This window comes from Myiozetetes cayanensis, unplaced genomic scaffold (genome assembly GCF_022539395.1).
Source record: "Myiozetetes cayanensis isolate MyiCay16 unplaced genomic scaffold, myiCay2020 scf1, whole genome shotgun sequence".
Lineage (NCBI taxonomy): Eukaryota > Metazoa > Chordata > Aves > Passeriformes > Tyrannidae > Myiozetetes > Myiozetetes cayanensis.
In genome coordinates, this window is record NW_026086604.1 from 125987427 (window position 1) to 126009080 (window position 21654).

Genomic DNA, 21654 nt, shown 5'->3' on the forward strand with positions numbered 1-21654 from the left:
GAGCATTTTCTGTCTCTTTCTGTTGATCAGGCAGAATAACACGTGTCTTTGTGTGATTTAAGGATGACACAGGACCTACTTTAGAGCACTGAAGAAGGATGAAGTCAAAAAAGAGCTCATGGGGCAGAACAGATATCTGCTGTGACAAAGAGGAGCTTACCCCTCAGGGGCTACAAGGTTATGTCTCAGAGAATGAGGAACATGATGTCCTACCGCTGGGTTGTGGAAATAAACCATTTCTTGCAGAAGAAGTTGTACATAAATTTTACTGCGTCAAGTTAATTTCTTGTCTGTAAGTCTGCTGAATTGATATGTGTTAGCTCTAAAGAAATTGTTCTTTGCTCGTCTGGTTTGCGCTCAAAGACAGAGTGTTTACAGTTTCTTCTTAGGTGCTGAGTAATGCTGATGATGTGTTGGTTCTTATAATCATGCTCACATTTTACCATGGCAGTAAATAGTGAAGTTAAAAAGAATGTACAAAGAGAGGGATCTGGATGGGTCACAGTGAGGGTGCCTCCCAATTCCTCTAACAAGGGTTCACACCATCGTGTTCCAGGTCTCTGAAATGATTTCTTTCTAATGTAGTAGCTGCTAGCTAGCAATTAAATTTTTGTCTATAGAAAATGAGTCCAGCTGGCTTTGATTCCTCTCCCTTGAGAAATTCTTCAAAGTTCTAGGTTCCCACAGCAAGGCTTCCATGGCTTCAAAGGCATAATTTGGCACATGCCCACTGGGCATGCGTTTGTCAAAGTACACATAAAAAATTTCAGTGTTGAAGATTTGTGCCCCAGGGAAGCTTCCACTCTGAGGTGAAATTACTTCTTTCCAAATGCCATACTTGAACTGTGAAAGGATACACCCTTTAACATAATAATAGTGACTTCCAAATGCAAAGACATAGCCTCTGATTTACAGCAAACATACCCACCGCAGATTACTTCTTAAGATATCTGAAGGCAAAGTATTACAGCAAGAGCTATTTATCCTAGATTCTTCCTCATTACAAGTCATCCTTGTACATTACGCTGGAGGAACAATAAAACAACTGCCTATTATCTCTTACAGAGTGACCGACAGATCAAAACGCTCTCATTTCTTACTGGTCCTCATTCAGACAGCCCTGGCACTCAAATCTAACCTAAACAAACCACACCTTTTTGAGACAACAAAAGTGCTCTTGTTTTTTCCCACCACACACAACTTTTTGAGAGGGAGGAATACTGAATGACAAGCAGTGCTCCTTCATGGAAAGAAGCCATGTGAGGTTTGTTCATCAGGTGAGACACCCATGCAAGCAGTCTGTCTAGTGGCTCTCTTCTCTGAGAGCACTTGTCGGATCTCCTATGCTCATAAAATCACTCCATTTGACAGTCTCTTTTTTTGTCACACACAAGAAAGGTTACATGAGTAACCACAGAGAAAAATTTGGCAGTGTATCGTGGCCCAGAACAGAAGAACTAGTGATTGTGTCACTTGTCTGCTACTGTCCCAAAGTAGTGTATCCAGAGTGACTAAGTGTCTAGGCTCCCGCTTCAGTCAATGGAGAAAGACAGACTGTACTATTTTTTACAGATATCAAACTTTGATTACTCTGTTTGAGTATGGTGACATGTTTCTGGGAGTGAACATCTACCTCCATAGTTATAAAGGAGGCATAGACAACTGAGTTATCCTAGATGCCAATTTCTTAGATAGCTAAATCTAAGGAGGTGAGCATCATCCAAGTGGATGAAACAATGCCCAGAGAACAGCAACAGAGAAAGTAGTTATTTTCTGTGCTCTTCTCTCCAAGTGGTTTTCATCTCATGTGGTAGCTTCAGCACAAAGGCTTGTGCAGGAAAGGTTGAAAACAGTAAATTAGGTAGACCGCTTTCTGCCATTTTATGTACCATTTGGTACATCACATCTGGTCTCACTGATTATTTCAGGAGAAGGATTGGATGGGACCTTAAGCACATAATTAGGGCTTAGCTGTCTAAGCCAGCTTGGAGAATGAGGCCTAAGCATCTACGTAGTGAGCCTGGAGGGACTTTGTTCTCACAGAAGAATATTGCTCTGGAACTCACGTTCCACTTCTGTCTCACTGAACCTGAACCTCTTGTCCTGCAGAGCAATAGTGTCTAGGTTAGTTAAACCTTCTCGAGTTTAAGCTTCAGAAGAGTTTTTTTAGTTAAAAATAGATAGTGTCAGTGTTTCTATCTGTTAAAGCATTTTGCATTTGCAATGATTTCTGTACATGTGGCTTTTGAGTCATTACAATGTAATGAATTTAATTCATTACAAGAAGATTTAATTAATTATAACATCCTTAGCTTTCTCAGGACAGGATACATTTGTCTGTAGTCTTCCCTTTAGTCTGCTTTGTTATCTGTAATATTCCTTCCTTTGACACAGATGGCCACACATCAGAGCTTGTTCTGGTTAGGAAGCTAAACCACTGATGGAGTCAGGCCCTTTCTTGGTTTCAGTTCCACCTATTTGCAAAGAACATGCCAACTCCCTTTTCTCTGCCTGCAGATGCAATAAAACCACAAAGACAGTATCTTTGCTTACAGCATGACTTTTTTTTTTTTCAGTACCCCCAGTAAGATCTCCCTATAGGCATTTATGCCCAGGTTGCTTCCTTTTAGCTGCTGTGTTTAGAGCTTATTTCTCTTTCTGTTTCAGCTAACTTCTTTTCTTATACAGGCATACACACAAATACACCCTTACCCAAAGCAATAACCATCAGTACCACCTGCCTGCATTATTCAAGATTTAAGGTGTACTTTTGCCTTGTCTCAGAAACCTGTATTACCTCATCAAAGAACTACTTGGCTCTGTTATCTCAGATGAAGGGTGGTGGTTACTTCCACCAGCTTTATGCCTCTTCTCCCAGTCTTCAAAAATCATATTCACCCTGTGTTTGCCCTTACAGGTTTTTCTATTTGCTTATCTTTCATTTATCTCTGTATTGCTTTATTTGGCATCAAAATACAGAATGGAGGTGCTGGGACTGCAGGTGCTGGGACTGCAGCACTGGAGGTGCTGCAGTGGCCCTCTCACTGGCACTGTTCTATTATCTTCTATCTCTGCAGATAATAGATAGTGGAAATACTGTTGAAGTATATCTATAAATGAAAGAAGAAATAGAACTTTGCATGACTTGTTGTCAAGTCCTGCTAAGGTTTTTGTTTGTTTGTTCTGTTTTTTATTTCTCTGATACCTCAGCTTTTTTTAGTTGACTTTTAAAGAGAGCCTGTAACTTCAAGCACCATTAAAGGAGAAGGCTATCCAAGGACTGCAGTGAAATTGCATCTAAATTAAGAGAATAGAGGTTAAAGGCTTGTTTTTTCCTATCAAATAACCATCTCTGGAATTAGGCAAATAATGCTCTTACACTTATGAAGCTATTAGCTGCTAAGGCTTTTCGATGTTTCTCTTGTGAAACAACATCTGATGGCCAAAAGCCATGCTGACAGGGATTCACTTATGTCATAGACTTTCTTTGGGGAGAAATACAAAGAAATATGTGGATCATTATGACCCACCCCCTCGTTACAACTGTGGAAATGCAGGGGGTTTTATAAAAGAATAACATCTCTGTGATACCTTGGTTGTCAAACCCCACAATTATAGTCATTGTTTATGCATTAGGGAAACCTCATCCTAAATGTGGCACCATATGGGGGTGAAAAGAGCAGCTGCTGACATTTCAGGATAATAATTATGATCTAGCTGTAGATATGACTCAGCATGATGAACCTGACAACAAGAACAGGAAAAAAAGCAAAGCAGCATGGGCAGGTTTCAAATGTCCCTTCAAGGCACCAGCCCAAATGCATTTTCAAAGCAAGAGGCTTTCAACATGCATCCAGTGGGACAGCTCTTTAGGAACTCCCCATGGAAAGCCTGAACAGGGCTCTAGATCAACATAGCCAAAAGGGTTGTTGATGTTGATGTGTGTTGTAATCCAAGGGAGAAAACTAATTAATAACTGCCCGGAAAGAGTTTTGGAATATTGTTTTTTTTTGTGAACAATGAAATCATGCCAAACAAAACTATGCCAGCAGCCCCACCTCCCAGTTTTCAACCCATCTCTGAAGCACTAGCTCATCACTTTTCAGTCAGTTTCGAGTTCAGTTGATTCCTTTTGATCAGAAAATAACAGAGATACTTGACTTCTTCCATGCAGCTCCACTGGTATTATTCAGCATCCCTGAATTCTTTCACCAGGCCACTACCTTCTCCATATTCAACCTACCTATTCTCCTGTTATCATGTCTGCAGAAAGGCTTACTGTTGATGACCTTCTGAATGTTTTGCTCTCTGGGTCTTTTTTAGCTCCTCTGTTCTTGGAGAGTTATTTCCCAGGGCAGGGATGCTCTTTTTCTGCATGCACCTGAAATATGGATGTTGTGGATGAACCACTGTGACACAAAGGCACTACATACAAGACTGTTGACATGTATGTCCAAAGCCACGTTCTGGTACATTACATCTGGCAAAAAATACTAGTTGTGTTTACTCCATATGTATGTGCTTTGTACTCCTTGTGTCAATCTCAGCCTTTTGGTTTGAGAGAAGTATGTACTCTAACCTCTGACTCAATGAGAGGCATATCCATTTGAAAACTAAAATGCAAGTGCTTTCTTCAGAAAATGCTTATTTTGGCAATGAATGTGGAGTTTCAAGTAGTGCCTGTATCAAGGCTGAGATTCGCTCATACTTTTATTGCAAGGCTTTTCATATCACCCGTTCACCGTGTGGTGGGGACATGCCTAGGACAGATGGAATTCCTAGTGTGGAGGCTACAGGGCCTTGGGCAAAAGCCTCTGTGTTAAGACCAAGCTTCTGGCTACCTTTTTGCCAGTTTAGCAGCTTGCAATTCATCTTTTCCCTGTGACTGAGGGCCTCAGAGAAGAACAGGACAGCAAAGTGGGGCTATTGGTTGGATAAGATATTCTGGACTTTGGAAACTGGCCCAGAGGCCATAGGCTGGTCATTTATCCTTTATTCTAGAAAAAACACAAACAAACAATAACCAACGAAACAAACAAAACCCCCCAGAACTAACAAAAAAACCCCAAAACCAAAAAAACACACCACCAACAAACCCCACTCAAATAAAAACCCCATACAAACCCAGAAAGTTATATATAGAATCAATAGAATAATAATTTAATAATTTGAGGCTCCAAGTTGACTTGTAGGTAGAAGATAATTTTTTCAAAGCACTGCAGGGAATTTGGATTTTTCACAACCTGTTCTGTACTGCTTTGAAAGAAAGTGTCTGCTGTTTTGGCGATTTCTGTAGCTTATTTCACATCTCAAATATCCTGTTTGGTTCTAATATTGTATTATTTGTCAGGAACATATTAGCAGCCTGATTCCCTAAATGTCTGACACACCAATTTGAAAAGATACTGTTTACCAACTAATAAATAGATTTCAATATTTTTTCTGCCTACTTTTGGATGTGTGGGAGGGAAATGAAGCTAAAGAGTCTATGACCTGTGCTCTTATGGTAGACAACTGAATATTTATGTGTTTATAATGGATACATGTTCAAGGTTCAGCATTGCTATCTGTACCTATTATTATTGTTGTGTTATCATCATCATTATTTTGCACTGTGGTAGAGATCCCCCTAAAGATCAAAGTCCTTTTGTATTTGGCTCCGCATGAAGAAAATGAGAGGCCCTGCTCCCATGCTAATCACCTCTGCTCATGCTTCAGCTGCACAAATGTTGTACTTGTGAAGGAGCTTCTGGATGTACAGTTTAGGACAACACGGAAAACACGTACCAGATGCACTAGCTCTGTCATACTATTCACCCAGTTCTTCAGATAATTTGACTATGGCTACATCTTTACAGATGCATAGCTACATAGGTTTTTGTATAACTTGACTTCTTTACATACTCTATTGATCACTGTACCAGTGGTTCATTTTATGACTTGGTCATTTTGTCTCATGTATTCTTACACAACATTGGGATCTTGTCTCTGTAAGGTTTAAGTATCATATGACTTATTTTTTTGAGAGTTCTCTGGAGTTCAGGACAAGGAATGTGGTTGTCTGGTTGGTGTTGAAAGTTTAGAGCTGCAAGGATATGGAGAGTTTTCACATGTGTGGTGTACTTCAACAAGCTGCTGCTTTGCTGTTCTGGGGAACCTGCTCTCCTGTGGTGCTAACAGTTTTGGTGCATAACTACAACAAATGCAATTTTTCTTTCAGGGCACAATATGTCATTCTAATTTAACATGGAACGTTTAGATAATTCTCCTTATTGTTTGGAACCCAGTATATTTCCTTCAAAGTAGGGTGGCATCCATCGTGCAGTCAAACTGACTATAGCTTACTGGAAGGGCCATTTAGGGAAAGATATGGCATACACTGTGGATGGAACTGTTAACTCATGACAGAAACACATAAATGGCTGAGATGTCAAGAATAACTGCTGAGTTGCATTGTCTGTTCATGAGTTTTGTTAGTTCATATTTTTCTTCATCCCTAGCGTGATCTGTTATAAAGAATAGGGAAATTACAATGCATTGGTTATAAACCCCATATATTTATAACACAGGCAGGATCTTGCATTGTGGCTGGACACTGTGCTTTGTCAGACCAGTGAAACTGATGTGAATAACACATAAGTTTTTTTGCTTGCCTTCAACACCACCATCTAAACTGTTGCAGTATCTTAACTGAGCCTTCATTCTCAATGAGCTGTTGACTCCACAGCCTACAGTGGGAGAGCTATGTTTGTGGAAACCCTGGTTTGAAAAGACAGATGGTTTTCCAGCTGTGATGTTGAAATCCTGATTTAGATGCCAAAGTAGAAAATGTTGTTTTTTTTAAACAACAATGGTAGCAAAAACTGTCCTTCTAACAAATGTATGGTATTATTCCTCAATTCGTTTTTAAGACCTTATGTTTCACTTCCTACTTAGCAGTATACAGAAGGAAACAATAAAACTTGCATCACAGATCTGAAGAGTAGCTTTTGGGCTGTGCCCTCATGCTGGTCTAGAGGAAAATAAGGAGCAGGAGGCTAAGCCAAGGACATGTGTGGAGACTGGCACCATGAAAATACTACAAATTCCTGGTACGGTCCCCTCTGCTTTTTGTATGCCCATTCTAGGCAATGTGACAATGTGTTTTCTTACTGGGTATATCACCACTGGAGACAGAATGTCCTCTGGGGCTCCTCCAATAGGAGGATGATTTGTTGGTTTAGCAATCATTAACTCATCCGTATTTTTTTAAATGCAAATTAAAGTTGGCAGCAAAGTAACCTCATGCTGTTCAGTGGCAGCTCCTTGGCAGCTCCTTATTCTTCCTGGTTAGGTCTGCTATGCCAACCAACACATGGACTTCAGCAATTGTTTGGAGTGCTTCATCTGGCTTGTAATCTGACCTATGTTCCCAGAGATGTACTGGCAGGTAGCTGAAAGATGTCTCAGAAAACATCTAGGGTTTTCATTAAAACCACAAATGCATGTATTAGCTAAGTTATTTACAACTGCAAGTAAGCAGCTGGACACCATGTATACAAGTATCTAATCATCTAGAAAAGAAAGAATTTCAGGTTACCAAGCAGTTAGAACTAGGGTATTTAGGTACAAGCAATTAATTTTGGTTTAGGATGAGGTCAGTTTTCTCCACTGATTTCTCTCTGGCATTGATTGGAAGGTATCTGTAACGTTCAAAAGCCTGCTGACAACATCAATCAAAACCTATTATGTGACACGTTATTTGCTTGGAGATCTGCTGTATTAGGATGCCATGTGGTTGGAATCAGATAATTTTAATTGTTATCACATGTAATTGTCAGCCACATAATTGTGTCTTACCGATCTTTAACAGTGTTTGTTTTTCAGACTTCTTTCCTGAGGCCTAAGCTCTTTGTGGATTACTTCAGTGGTCTTTTTAATATCAAAAAGAAAACTAAAGTTTTCAGAGACCGGACATCGCAGTGATCCTACATCTAAACAATGGTGTGTCTGAAGTTAAACCAACATTGTAATCCAACTTCCCCAAAAATTTCAGAGCTCATTGTAAAATGCTATTTAGCTGTAAAAGCAGCAATAGAGCTTTTTGTCCTAACCATGCAAAAGCAAACAGACAGATTCTGCTTTTGGTCAAAAACTAAACATTGTTTCGAATGGATTTACTCTCTGTTTTTGCTAATGTAACTGGCCTAGCAAGTTTCTGGAAGATAAAGTATGCTACAAAATGGAAGAGGGGAGGATGCTAACAGTTATTAGTTGTTATATGATAGAACCAGAAAATATCTGAAGATATATTGTGGTCCTAATTATTTTAAAAATAACACTGAGGCACATATGGAGTTCAAAGCATATATAGTGGCAGTATTTTCATGATTATTCTATTGATATTTACTAAACTGAGATGAATTCAATTTCTTCACTCTATTTTACCTCAGATTTGTATCTAACAACTAAGGGCTTCTTTCTGTTCAGCAACTTGCAGTTTTGCAAGACAAATTGTATTTTAGACATTACTGCACTTTCTAAATGTTTGATAAAACTTTTGTTTCATAATATCCCTTAAGGTAAAATTAAACAATGACAATCCACCTCCTTAGAAGACAGTTCTTAACAAGCAATTTTCTTAATGAGACATACCACAGGCAGACAAGGAAATGTTGCCTCTGGTAAATTTGCATACATTCATACTCATAGAATATGATCAATTTGTCTGCTTATGCAGCTTTACACTATCTGCAGTTATAATATATAAAAAAAATCATTTTGGCTAAAGCATTTCTTCCTCTTGGATTTAAGAGATCATAAAATATATCCGGTATATCCCTGGAAAGTTTGTTTCAACTCATAAATATCTTTATTGTTAGAAAGACACTTTACTTTCAGTCTGTCTGGTCTAGGTTTCCAGGCCATGGTTTTCCTGCTAGATGGAAGGATCCTTTCTTACTTGGTATTTCCCTGCTGTGAATGTGCTATGTGTACAGCTCATCTCTTCCCATCTTCCTCCTGATAAAATCAACATGGAACTCTGCATTTTAGTTGGATTTTCATTCACTGCAAGGAATTCTTCTTTGAATAACTTTATGGTTCTTGCCTGTACCGTTCCTGGTTTCTGTTTGACTGTCCAGTTCTCATCATTGTATGCCATCCTGCCAAACTCATGTCATTCAAAGATTGTGTTTAGGACACGTTTACAAGACCATTGGTGCAGGTGCTAAGGAGTATGAAGCCTCATACAGAAGTCAAGGAAACATTGAGAACATTCATTCAATTACAAATCCCAGCTGATGCCTACTTTTTTTAGATCTGTCAGACAATCTTTATTGAATTTGATATGTGGTTTATTGCTATTACAAAATGCTAAAATCATAACAGTATGTCAGTTCACGTGAATATTAATTTAACCCTTCCAGGGAATCCTTGTTCCTTCTGTACTGCTGTAGTAGCAGAGTGCCTTCCACTTAGATAGCATTAAAAGAGTCCCACTGAAGACACTTGATAGTATACCTGGCATTTTCTCTCTGTCAGGATTTAACATCAAATAGTTTATTTGACTACTGTGCACATTTTGTTACTGGTTGAATAACTACTTGATTAAGCTGATATCAATAAAGAATCTGCTGGTGTAAACGCTTAACTTCATATATCCACTGTGAGTTACCTTCCAGTCTTCACTTTGATTTGTACTAAATATTATAGTATACATCCAGAAAGCATAACAAGAAAAGCCATTAATGACACACACACTAAGACAGTTTTACATTTGAAACTGGGACTCCGAAATTCAAAGCAGTTCAGTGTCTCATGCTAAAAGCTGATCCATTGTAAGTGCTAAAACCAGAATATGTACTATTGAAATCAGGAACCTATGTTGTTGGTATTCTTCAAGTTGCATAATTGAATGAGACGTGCGTAACCAATTTAACTATAATGCAGTGACAGGGAAATTAGCTTCTAGAGGCTTTCACTATTCAGTATGTTTAATGTACCTAGAGCCCTGAAATACATGTATTTATTACCAAATCCTGTGGATAAACAGAAGTAAATAGGCCCTGAATAAACCTGGTGCTAACAATATTCTGTGGTTGGCATTCAAGTTAAGTTGTTTTCAGTGCAACTACTGTGGATTATTTATACCTAAAGTCTGAAAGACATTAAATATAAGGCTAAGCAATGTCCTATAGCTTATATATATGAATACTAGCAGCATTTAAAGCATAAATATGCCTAAGCAATTAGTATAACAGTGTTAGGTAAGTGCAAAAGGAACTGAGAGGAGTTAGATGTTCACAAGGTAAGGGTCTGTGTGTGTCTGTGGGCTTGCCAGGACTATTGTAGGTTTTCTGTACTTCAGATTCAGTAGAGGGGGTGAGGAATCATTATGGTATCTCTGAGTGCAAGACTTCTTCATTTGTGTCAGATTTGATTGTTTTGGTTTGAGTTTTTTTCCACGGCTCTGGCAGCTCCTCTGTAGCTACTCACCTGAAGAAGACGTGATTTCATCAAAAACAACAGGGTAAATTAGGACAAAGTCTATGAAAAATGGTGTTTTAGTGTAAAAGGAATTTTGGTTGTGGACAAAATTCTTCATTCTGTTAAGAAAGAAATTATTTTTTGACTGCAGCAACCTTAAAACTGAACATCAGGCAGATCAAATGACTCCTGAATTCTGGAGAGAATGAATACTCTTCAACTATAAAAATATGTAGAGATATTATTGCAATAACTTGGGATATTGACTACACATCAGAGAATGGCTCTTTATAGTTCTCTTCCAGATCACTAGTATGAAAGGGGATTCTAAAACAGAAATGTCTCCACCTCCCACAAGCAGTAATTAAAAATCCCAAATAAGCAGTTGACTGAATTTAGTGTTCACATACATGTGCCATTTCCCATTTATAATCAACGACAAACTTCTGTATACACCCCAGGGCAATGTTTGGCTCATCATATGTAACACTTTAACGTTAATTTAGGATGACTAATATTCAGGTCAGCAGCCATGTAATATTTGTTAATTCTTTTTTTCCACTGCTTAACTTTATATTATTTTTAAATTTACAGCTGCCATGGAAAATGACCAGAAATCTACTATCTGAGAAAACCCATCCATCATCTTGAGGCAATCTTCCAATCTGTTAACTTTAGCTGCTACTAATAAGTGTCTCAGTCCAGGAAAAGCAATTATTACGATGTTTCACAGAATAACTTCCAGACAGCACATGATGTAAACTGTTCTTGGGCAGCATTTCTTCTAAGGAAACAGGCTTTTTATTTTTTTCCTCAGTAAGCAACTTTACCAATGCAATTGTGACAAAAACAGAGGTAAAGAGGAAGAGCTGTTGGAAATGGGGGTTGACCATGGCTACTGTGCCTATTTACACCATCCAAAGACTTGGATCATGATGCTTTGCAAAGCCTTTGTTATGGGTTTGATCAGTGTGCAGACTCAGTAAGGAGTGATTGAGATACAGTCACTAATGTGTTACATCACATAGAGCCAAATCAGGCAACCTGGTTTGACTGCAGGTTCACACCCAGAGAGTGATGTCTCGCCTACTACGTAACCTGGAATGAAAAACAAGCCAAGCTCAGTGTGTTAGCATCTCTATTTTGATTATTGCTATTTTGAGGCCCTTAATGAAAATGCAACATCATTGCAGACTGCTGCTTGCAGTCAGTAGCCTGATCAGTATGCTTGCACGTGGCAGTCATTTGCATTTTTCAGTGCTGTCTCCAGAGCACAAGGACAAGCTGCTGTGGAAGGGGAAGGTACCACTGGTAAGCATCACTGTGAAGGTGTTCACTGGCCTGGAGAAACGAGACCTCTCCAAGGTAATCATGGAACATTATTAGGTGGCTTAGGTGGATATCTTGTCACAGGATGAACTCAGATGAGCCCCCAGTGCAGAAAGCTTCCTGTTAGAAAAGGGGAAACCAAAGCAGGAGAGGGTCAAAGGAGCACTGCATGGTTTATCTATGACTACCTTCACTGTAGCCTGATTTCTGTAACAAGGGACCTCTGTTAAGGGGCTGGGGAAGGAAATTTGACAACTCCTCTATGACAATAAACATACACTGGCAAAGCTATACTTTATGATCTTAGAGTCAATACATTTAGGATCAGTCAGATAATCATATGGTGGCATCTCACTAAGCCTCTCTGATTATTTGAGGGACTGGTTCAAAAGTTTCTCATGGCTCGTTCCTGGCTGTTCTTCACATGTCCTTGTAAGAAGATGTCAGCTTGTGACTAATTTTCAGTCTACCTCTGCTAGACTCCGTGATCTTGAAGGCTGTTGATAGCAGACAGCATTCAGTATTTTTCCAGACACCCACCTACCTCATCAGACTAAATGACTCGTCTTTTCAATTCTACTTCTGTAGTGTGTTATAGATTGTTTTGGTGTGTTTGGATTTCTGGTTGAGGACTTGCTTTCTAATCCTTGAAGAATTGGATACTAAGAGGAAAGCATGGTCTGGATTCCTTGTGAAAATTTCATATTATTGTGCTAGACCATTTTGCACAATAGCTAATCCAAACCTAGATACCCATTTACTTTGTAAGCAAAAATTTGGTCTTAAGTACCATTATTAAGCTGTTTTCTAGGAGAAATGAGTCCATGGGACTATGGTACATGTAGAATCTTTGTTTTGCAATTGGTTCCTTTCATGACTAAATTAATCAGACACATATACAATAAGGTTAGAAAGCATAATTTGCCTGGCTTAAAAGGAGCTGTTCAGTACATCAAGGTGCTTACTTTAATTCATCAAAGCTGTTTTGGCCTGCAGAAATGCATACATGCAAACATATATATATATTCTTAAAATATATTTAGGCATTCAGTCGTGTCCATATATACATCTCTTCTGTATATTTTTGGATACAATTTGGAAATTATTTTTTCCCTAGAAATACATAAAATTCCTTCTTATATATGCAGCCACATACATGAACACATGATCATCATCAATACGTTGTCTTGCCTTTAATTATTGGAGACTGAGACATGTCAGCAAACAATCTGGGTTTGACATCTAAGAAAAGGCAAGAATACAATGCTGAAAGATCAGCAGTTGGTTGGCCCCTTGGACATTCTTGGCCCCTTTCACACCCTGCAAATAAATGCCTGAAAAGCTGATTTTGCCATAAGCTGTGGGAGCTGATCAGAGTTCTGTTATAGGAAAGTCTATATTCTTTGTACAATTCATAGGTGGTTTAAAATATTCACCAACTTAGTTAAGTGTTTGTTCTCCTGGGTAGTAGTTCTACTGTAGTGAGACGGAAAGTGTTAAAATTACTTTCCTTGGGATAGGGCATAATGAGAACTTCTGCCCTCTTTTTTTTTAATTTAATTTTTTTTTCTTCATGGGAAATGTTTTTGGGCATTACTGATGTAACAGGAAATGGTACCTTCTTGATCCCTGACAGCATTATGCTATCTGTAATGATGAGAAAGGTGAAAATAAAAATGACATTTCCTATTTGGCAGACGTTCTGTAGCACTAACAGGAAGTCCAAGAGTCAGACAGTTTCAAGAATAAAAATTATTATAGTCCTAGTGAACTGAAAAAGTGCTACTTCTCTCTGTGCATTTTAGCAGAAGATTCTTTTTAATTAAAGAGGTAAATTAAGATATCAAATTTGAAGTCATCCTTTGCCATCAGTTCAAAAACAGAAATCATCATTTCTTTCCTAGAAACATCCATTTTCACTGACAGTGACTCTGGCCTTTCTGGTGTCACTCTGTTATGTTATTTCACAGCAATGTGCTCAGCCTCTAAAGTACAAACCATTAATGCATATATTTCCTTTTCATCCAGATATTCATTTTCTTGTATAAGACAGCCTTGTTCCCTAAATCTTTCCAGACCTATCACTCAGTTTATGTGCACATAAACTTTGACGGTTCTGTGTTTCTTCCTTAAGCAAAAAGTCAGAGGAAATAAAAAGGAATTCTTATGTCTAAGTATTTGAAAATTACTCTGGTCTAGATGCCACTAAAGCACAAATGTAAGAGTACATACTAAAAAAAAAAATTCCTTGATGCAGAATGCAACATTCCAGACACACCAGATTGTATTCAAATTCATACAACCCTTTTGTCTGAGTAATGTACTCTCCTGAGAGGTAAGGGAAAATGGGTGACATTTTTTCAGTTCTGTATTTTGCAACTTATTGAGGTCCTCAAATTCATATTTCCTTACGTTCTTTCTTTGTACTCACTGTGTTTATCAGAAGACATGCATGAATGAGAATATATCTGAAATCTGCATTGCTTTTGGGGCCTGGTTCAAACAGGATTAGGAGCCACAGAAGGATCTCACCAAAGGTTTTCATGACTTCTAGTCACATCATTAATGCAGAATACTTTTTGAATATTTTGGTCTTCTTCCTTCCATATGAAGAGAAATAGTGATCCTGCCTTTGAAAAATATTTTGAAATTGCCAGGGATGCAGATAGTAATCACTGTTATACCACTTTATAAACAGTGAGAAATGAAATACCGTTTAACAGAAAGACCATGTTTTATTATATTTACAACAATAGAACTGGAATATAACCTTTTTATTTAAAAATCAAGCCACAGATTAAGTTTTGATTGAAGTATTTTGTACTGAAAATAAGAATAATGAAAGCAATTAAGTATTCGTAGTCCTGCTCTCACACAAACACCTTCCATGGTGAGCCTGTTTATGCAACCAAGTGTGCCATACAATTGCTTTTATTACCTTCTTATAAAACAGCCTGTATAAAACACTTTTTTTGATTGTTTCTTTGTGTATTGTTGAGTATGTTTGCATTCTAAAGGGCTTTGCCTCATTAAAGTAATTACCATAAACTTGCTGTTGTTGTTTTTTTTTTTTTTTTTCCCCTTCTCCCTCTGAGCACTAGAAATATCCATAAAGAGCTCTTGCCTAGCTGGGATGTTCTGTGTCTCCCAAGGCTAGCAGTGGGAAGCTTCATTCTGAGGACAAAAAAAAACTCTGCAGAGATTTTCTTTAGTTGGAACATCAAAAACATTGAGCTTGAGCAACGAGGGGGTGAATGTGTTTGAATTCTGTTGGCTCTAGCAGGACTCCTGCCCTCCCTTTTTTTGACAGATGCACAAGAAGAGCAGAAGCTTCCAGATACCAGTTATTCCATGTGAGGTGAGGAAATAAATGAAAGGTGGGTAGATCTGTTATGGGGAAAGATTTTGAATGATCCTTTTATGGATTTGGTGGTTTTCAAGAGGCCAGGACCATTCTTCACCTCTACCTATGACAGCCCCTGCCCTGTACCCACAACTAATCCCATGGAAGGGACATCCAGTTTATCCCCGTAATAACTTAGGTACACCTGCTCAGCTGCGGAGATGTAACACATGTATAACTTCTGTCAAGGATTTTAGCAATTTGTTTCTTACCAGTGCTGGGGGACGAAGAGAGAGAACTGTCCAGAATTGCACCTGGGTGAGCACAGATGCAAGCTGACCAAAAACATGGTGAAAACAAAGGCAGAGCCTATACTGTAGAAAGGCTCATGAAGTAGTCTCCAATAATTTTCCATGAATGAGCTTAATGAAAACTTCTTCGAAAAATGAAGACCTGCAGGCAGAGAAATCTGCTGAAGATCTACAGGTAAAGGTGACAGGGAACATGGAAGTTCTCTGAAATAAAGTCCTCAAATCAGAAAATGCTGATTTGTCAAACTCAGAACTTTCAATGGTAAGATGGTCATGGGTTCAGTGAGCTTCTGGTCGAAATAAGAGACCTTCATTAGCTGCCTCAGGGCAGCCAGAACTCCCTGAGTAGGATATTCAGATCCAAAACAGCAGACCACATGTAGGATTAACCTCTTTAAATTGACCCATGAGCATGGAAAATCAGCACCCGACAGCCCAGGTGCGTTCTGGGCTTCTGGCTCCTTCAAAATGACAACTTCTCCTGTTGGAGATACTCCAGTTTGCATAGATGCCAAGGCAATCATTAGGCAAGAGGATCAAAGAGCCTGAGCTGGTAGTCCAGGAATTACATCACCATGCTGGGAGGAACCGATGGAAGTCCAGGTCTCTTCCCAGACTGACATGTCGTTACTTGTAGACAGTGCAACTGCTTCAGCCAGGAAAAGAGCAAAAGCATCCCACTCTCTTCCAGCACACTGAGCTGATCCTGGACTACAGTAGATTTTATTCTTTCTTTTTTTTATTATTTTTTAATGGAAATATTTTTTACATAGTTCTTTAACAGGGCTGGGGAGAGTTTTAATCCCTAGTGACTGACTACTAAGAGAGGGTCCTATTTAGATGGCCTTAGTAGCATACTGAAGTAGAACAGCAACAGCGACCATCTTGAAACTGTGAGACCTTTCACTCTACAGGGAAACCATTTTTCCTACCCAGCCCTAAAAAGGAACAAGTCAGTGAAAAATAAAAAAAATATTACAAGGCCAGGAAAGTATATAGCACTACAGCACTCAGTAAAGTATTTTCAGGAGTACACAGAAGTCACTAAGAAGAGTCTCTTGATATCTACAGAAATCCTAAACAGAGTTGCAGGGACAAGAATCAGGCATCCCTGCAGTGTGCTCAGGGACAGCCCCAGCTGAGGAAAGCCATGATTATTACTGCTGTCAATAAAGATGCAGTTCCATACCCACAGAAGTTCCTCCCTTCAAATTGCCAGCTGAAACAGTTGGAGATGCTAGGCTTTATTTCTCACCACCCCACAGTCTTTTCAGTCCTTCATTTCTGCATAAAGGAGTTTTAAAAGTTCAGTAGTGCAAACGGTTGCCTGACCCCTGGCTCTGCTGTCCATCAAGGTGCTGTGATGAAACACATGAGCGACGGGAACATCTCGAAACCTGAAGAGCCTTGTTGGGAAGCCAGTAGAAACCTTCTGTATACAAATGTAGGAAAATGAACTTAATCCTGCTTTCCTATTTCACACTAATTCACATTTAACTGGAATATTACCATATTACATTCTCTTGTATCACCATAAACAGTAGGCTAACTCTGCTTGCAAACCAGATATTCCAGTGGTAACTGCAAATGGTTAATCTGGAAATCTATAATCTCCTTTCCTGGTGAGTTGTTGCTGGTTCTGCTGGCTGTAATCCCTGGGAGATGCTGAACACCTACCTGAAAGATATCAACTTCAAATCTCTATTCTTTAAATAAACCTAAACCGTAAAATCATGAATAAATCTTTTCTTTATAATCATATAACTTCTTGTAGAACAGAATTCCCTCCAAATACCCATATCAGGTCTTAGTTTTCTTAACATTATTACTTATTGCAAAACTGTTCAAAATATCTGCATTGCTATCACAGCTGCTATGATTTATGTGAGAGCAACAGTAAGTCTGTCCTACAGCTTTAAAGGTGCTCACATCAGCCTGGCCTCTTGCTATCTCAACACCATCACACCGCTTCACTACATCTGAGTCTAAAGAAGTGGTTTGTGTTTATTTGTTGGTTGTCTCAATGATTTTGGAAGCTGCCAGTGACTTTCCTAATTCAATAATGCTGTTACTACAGCATTAATTATTCATCATATCCTTGGAGTGATTTAAGAACAAAAGGATTTAAAGAAAAATAAACATATGACCCACTGCGGCTGCTTTGGGGAAAGTAGTAATATATGCATGGCAAATGCAGTAATGAATAGCATCTGCTTTATCTGTGGAAGAGCAAACAGTTGTAGACATTGATCATTTCTCAAAAAGAGTGGCTTTGACCAAAAACATGGAGGAAAGCCATCCAGAAGCTATTTTGTGCAAATGAAGTACAGATTTGTGTATATGAGTCGATACACCATTTGCTGTTTCCTTTCATTAAAACCACAACATTAGCACTGGAAAATGATTATAATGGTTACAGTCAAAGCCACTGTAATGCTCAATTCACAGAGAACTCAGCGAGTGCAGGGGAGGAAAAAAATCTTTCCGATCTCAAAGAAGTGTGCTTTCATGTAACGAAGCTCTAGTGGAAGAGGCTCAGGTATCTTATCTTTTCATAGCCTTACCAGCCTATTGTGTAAGTCATTCATTGCATCCTCAGGACCATGCAATGGCACAATGTGATTTCTCAAAGCACGCTATTACCACTTCCTTGCTGTACTGAGGCCAAATCCTGCTCTTTGGAGGAGAAGATACAGTGGGTCAAAGTAATTCATGATGTGTCTTGGCTGGTTTTATCTTGAGGGTTATTTTAGCTCCCTGGCTCCTAGAGGAACCCTCCCTTTGGCTCCCTTTGCAACCCTCCCAGCAGCCACACAGCCTTGGAGTCTGCCCAGTCTTCACTCTGGCCTTGTCTCATGTCCCTATCCATGCACAATGAGATGAATGCACGTGAGTTGTGCAAACCAATACTAGATGGAATGGCTTTGGTTTACATCCTGATATGTGTCCATATATGAAGGGCTTCTGCTCAGGCATAAGCATTTGAAATTGCTGTTCACTGTTCAGTGCCTGAGAGGGGATCTCTCTGGTGAGTTGCTCAGAGGAGGAGGGATGTAGGGTTATGCCCTGTGACAGTGGTGTTCAGCCTTGGAGCAGGTGACTGAGGAGCTCTTCTTTTTTTCTTGCCTAATGTTGTCTTGTTCACTTTCCTTGCTATGAAACAGCTCCTCCCAAGATTGCACAAGCTTTCTCTTTTGGGTCAGAGCTTTTCTCTCAAAAAACAACAGAAGAAAAAGCTCCACTTGCCTCCACGGCAACAGACAGGGAGTCCAGTCTCCATCATGCCTACAGCTGTGCAGTGAAATCCTCTTCAAATTGCCCCTCCAAACCATTCTTCTCCCTGGAGGTGCTCAGGGCCAGATCCTGCTTGCCTCTTAAAACCAAGAAACCCCCCTACCCCAAGCCAGCATAATCCTTGTTGTCCTGAGCAGCAGCTGCAGTCCAGTATTCTCTCACTAACAGGGGACCTTTCAGACACACAGACCTTGATGATATTTTCAAATCTACAGTGTGAGAAGATTATTAGCCAATTTGTTACCCAGATTGTGCACGTCTTCCCTTGTAAGATGACTATGAAGGGAAAAGGGCAAGTCAGATTTCTTGGCATTGCTTTAAGACCTGAGTTAAGTTGGGAGAATGGTCGGTCCCATGAGCTGACTCCCCTCTTGCCTCCTGCAAATCTGCAGCCCTGTGCCTGAGCATAGCTGGGGTTTGGCACACTAACACTCTACCTCTGCATTGCTGGGAGAGGCCACTGAAAATATACAATCCCCAGACGGGAGCGATTTAGTGAAATTAAAAACAGACAGGGGGCATTGAAACAAGGAGGTGTCAAATGTTCCCCTTACCCCACCAAGATTTTGATGTGGCTGCTATGTATACCTGTCTGTCTCCTCTTCACCGCCGTTTGAAAGTTTGAAAGTTAAAATGCACAGAAGGAGTGGAATTAGAGCAAAGTCACACACGCCTTCACAGACACACACATGCGCTTTTAATTGTGTGTTATTACCAGTTAATTTCAGCTTGTCCAAAGGCAGGAAGAAAACAGCCTACAGTGGGGCTTGGGCCTCCAGAGGTATTGTAAAACATAACATCCAAAGCCCTTCCTTGACTCTATTGCTTCCTTCAGCCCACAAAGAATGTATTAACTCACATTGTTTGATTTTTCCAGATGCCACTGCTTTACCACTGTAGTCCTTCTATTTTTTTTTTTTTGTTAGAAAATATACTCTAATGCACCAGTGAATGATAACCTTGCTGCCTTTTGACAGTGTACAAGTAAGAGGAAAACTAAGAAGTTGATATAGCTTTTTACAGTCTGAAGTAGCTGCATGTCTCAAACAGAATAAGAATGCTTTATTTGAATATATCACAAGCCTGAAGGCTTCAAGGGAATTGCATCATTGCTTGGGCTCTCAGGAATTAAGGGGGAAACTAAGGAAGATTTTTATTATATAAGGTTTTGAGAAGTTATTCTCCATGTCCTCTTTTCTAGTACTAGTAATAGTACAGAATGTGAAACAAAAGTGTCACTGAAGCAAAGCAGTAAATTAAAAGCAAATGAATCACCATACAGCATAAATCTACCACTTCAACTAGATTTGCATTTCCTTATTACTGGTGGGAATAGGAAAAATTCTAGGAGATAGAAGACATAATATTTAAAGTATTAGGATTGTGCTTAGACTACTAGGATTTAAAAATACAGGGATAATTTGGGATTTGTGGACCAGTGGGAATCTTATCTACACCCATTAAATTCATCAAATGGCAAGTAAAAATAAAAAAGTAACAGGCATATGTGAGCAGGAATATATGAGCAGATAAGGTTTGGTGCAGATTTTGTTGAATCATACCTTCCTGATCTCTCTAAATCTTTGCTCATGTCCACAGAAGGGTGCACAAAGGTGAACCAGGCATCCATTTCTCTGGATTTCCACTAAATCTGTAACAAAATACACACATGAAGCTAAGGGAAAAAAACCCAAGGCTGAGGCATAGGAAGTGAGGTGCTCTTTGAAGCTAGTGAATAAACAATTATTTATATGGGTATTAAATGGCAAGTTTTTGCCAAAGTAAAAGGTTTACCATTGAGATACTCCATTTATTAGGATCAGTGTCATTACTTACTATACTGCTATTACTATATTGGTGTTACTACTGTGTTTACTGGGTAGAGTGATGAAAAGTATGAGGCCAGCATGATTTTTTTTTTGCTGTGTGAAAAGAGCATTTTGAAGAGGTACACATAGTTTCAAACAGATCAGTAATTTAATAAATTAAATAAACAGTAATAAAATGACAGCTGAAGTTCAGTGTTGATAATTTTTTTTTTTTGGTAGGAAAAAAACCCTACCTTTATTCAAAGGCCTCTAAATCTAAGCACTGATTTAGAGGGGAATCCTAGTTGGCAATTGCTTGAGATACTCTGTTAATGTGAAACTGCAGGTTAAAACCCTTGATGGGAGATTTAATGGGATGGATAAGGAGCAGGACAGCAGCATGCTCTTCGACAAATCACTACCACCACTTACCCCAGCACTGCATAGGTGGGTCTGGCTGTTTTGTCAGCAGAAAGAGAGTGTGTTTGGAAATGAGCTCATAAATTACTCTGACTCATTGGTGGAGAAACTGGAAAGCTGGGATTTGTTTCTATTTGAAATGGAGAGAAAAAGAGAGGGACATGATAAAAGTAGAGAAAATAACCAGTGTACCCTGTCATACACAGCAAAAAGTGGACACTTGATGAAAATGAAAGGCAGCTAAGTCCAGACCACTAGCAGGCAAGTTTTCTGCTCCCGGAGGGCTCACACTGACTCTGGATCACTTTGCCACGCAGGCCAGGAATTCAACAAAGTCTGAAGAGGCACTGAGCTTTCTTTTGGACAATAATGCTATCTACAGTTACAATAATTAATGCCAAGAAAAAGAACACTAGAGAAAAATATAGAAACCCTTATTTCAAGCCAGCACTCACAGTCTTAGGGATTATTTTGCAATTAGACTGCTGTCAGGGCAGATAATACATCAGGTTATTCTGAGCTCTATCAGATATAGGACAGTGAGTAGAGGCATCAGAATGGTCCAGAAAAGTGGCCATCCCATCCTACTAGTCTGTCTGAGCTATACATACACATTTTTCTAAGGCCATCTGATAGCAATTGAGTGTCAGTTTTGACAGCAATGGCTTTCTTCCTGTATTTT

General features: G+C 39.2%; 2 long non-coding RNA genes across 3 annotated transcripts in view; both read left to right on the forward strand.

The window, feature by feature from the left end:
* The window catches only part of LOC126646343 (uncharacterized), a 39768-nt gene extending 24924 nt beyond the window's left edge, over positions 1-14844 (forward strand). For both annotated transcript variants that reach the window (XR_007630277.1, XR_007630276.1), the window contains exon 3: positions 7867-14844. This is a non-coding gene — a long non-coding RNA (uncharacterized LOC126646343). The remainder of the gene's footprint in view (positions 1-7866) is intronic.
* LOC126646347 (uncharacterized) overlaps positions 1-21654 on the forward strand; it is a 73945-nt gene that overhangs the window by 26941 nt on the left and 25350 nt on the right. The gene's annotated exons all lie outside the window — the stretch shown is intronic.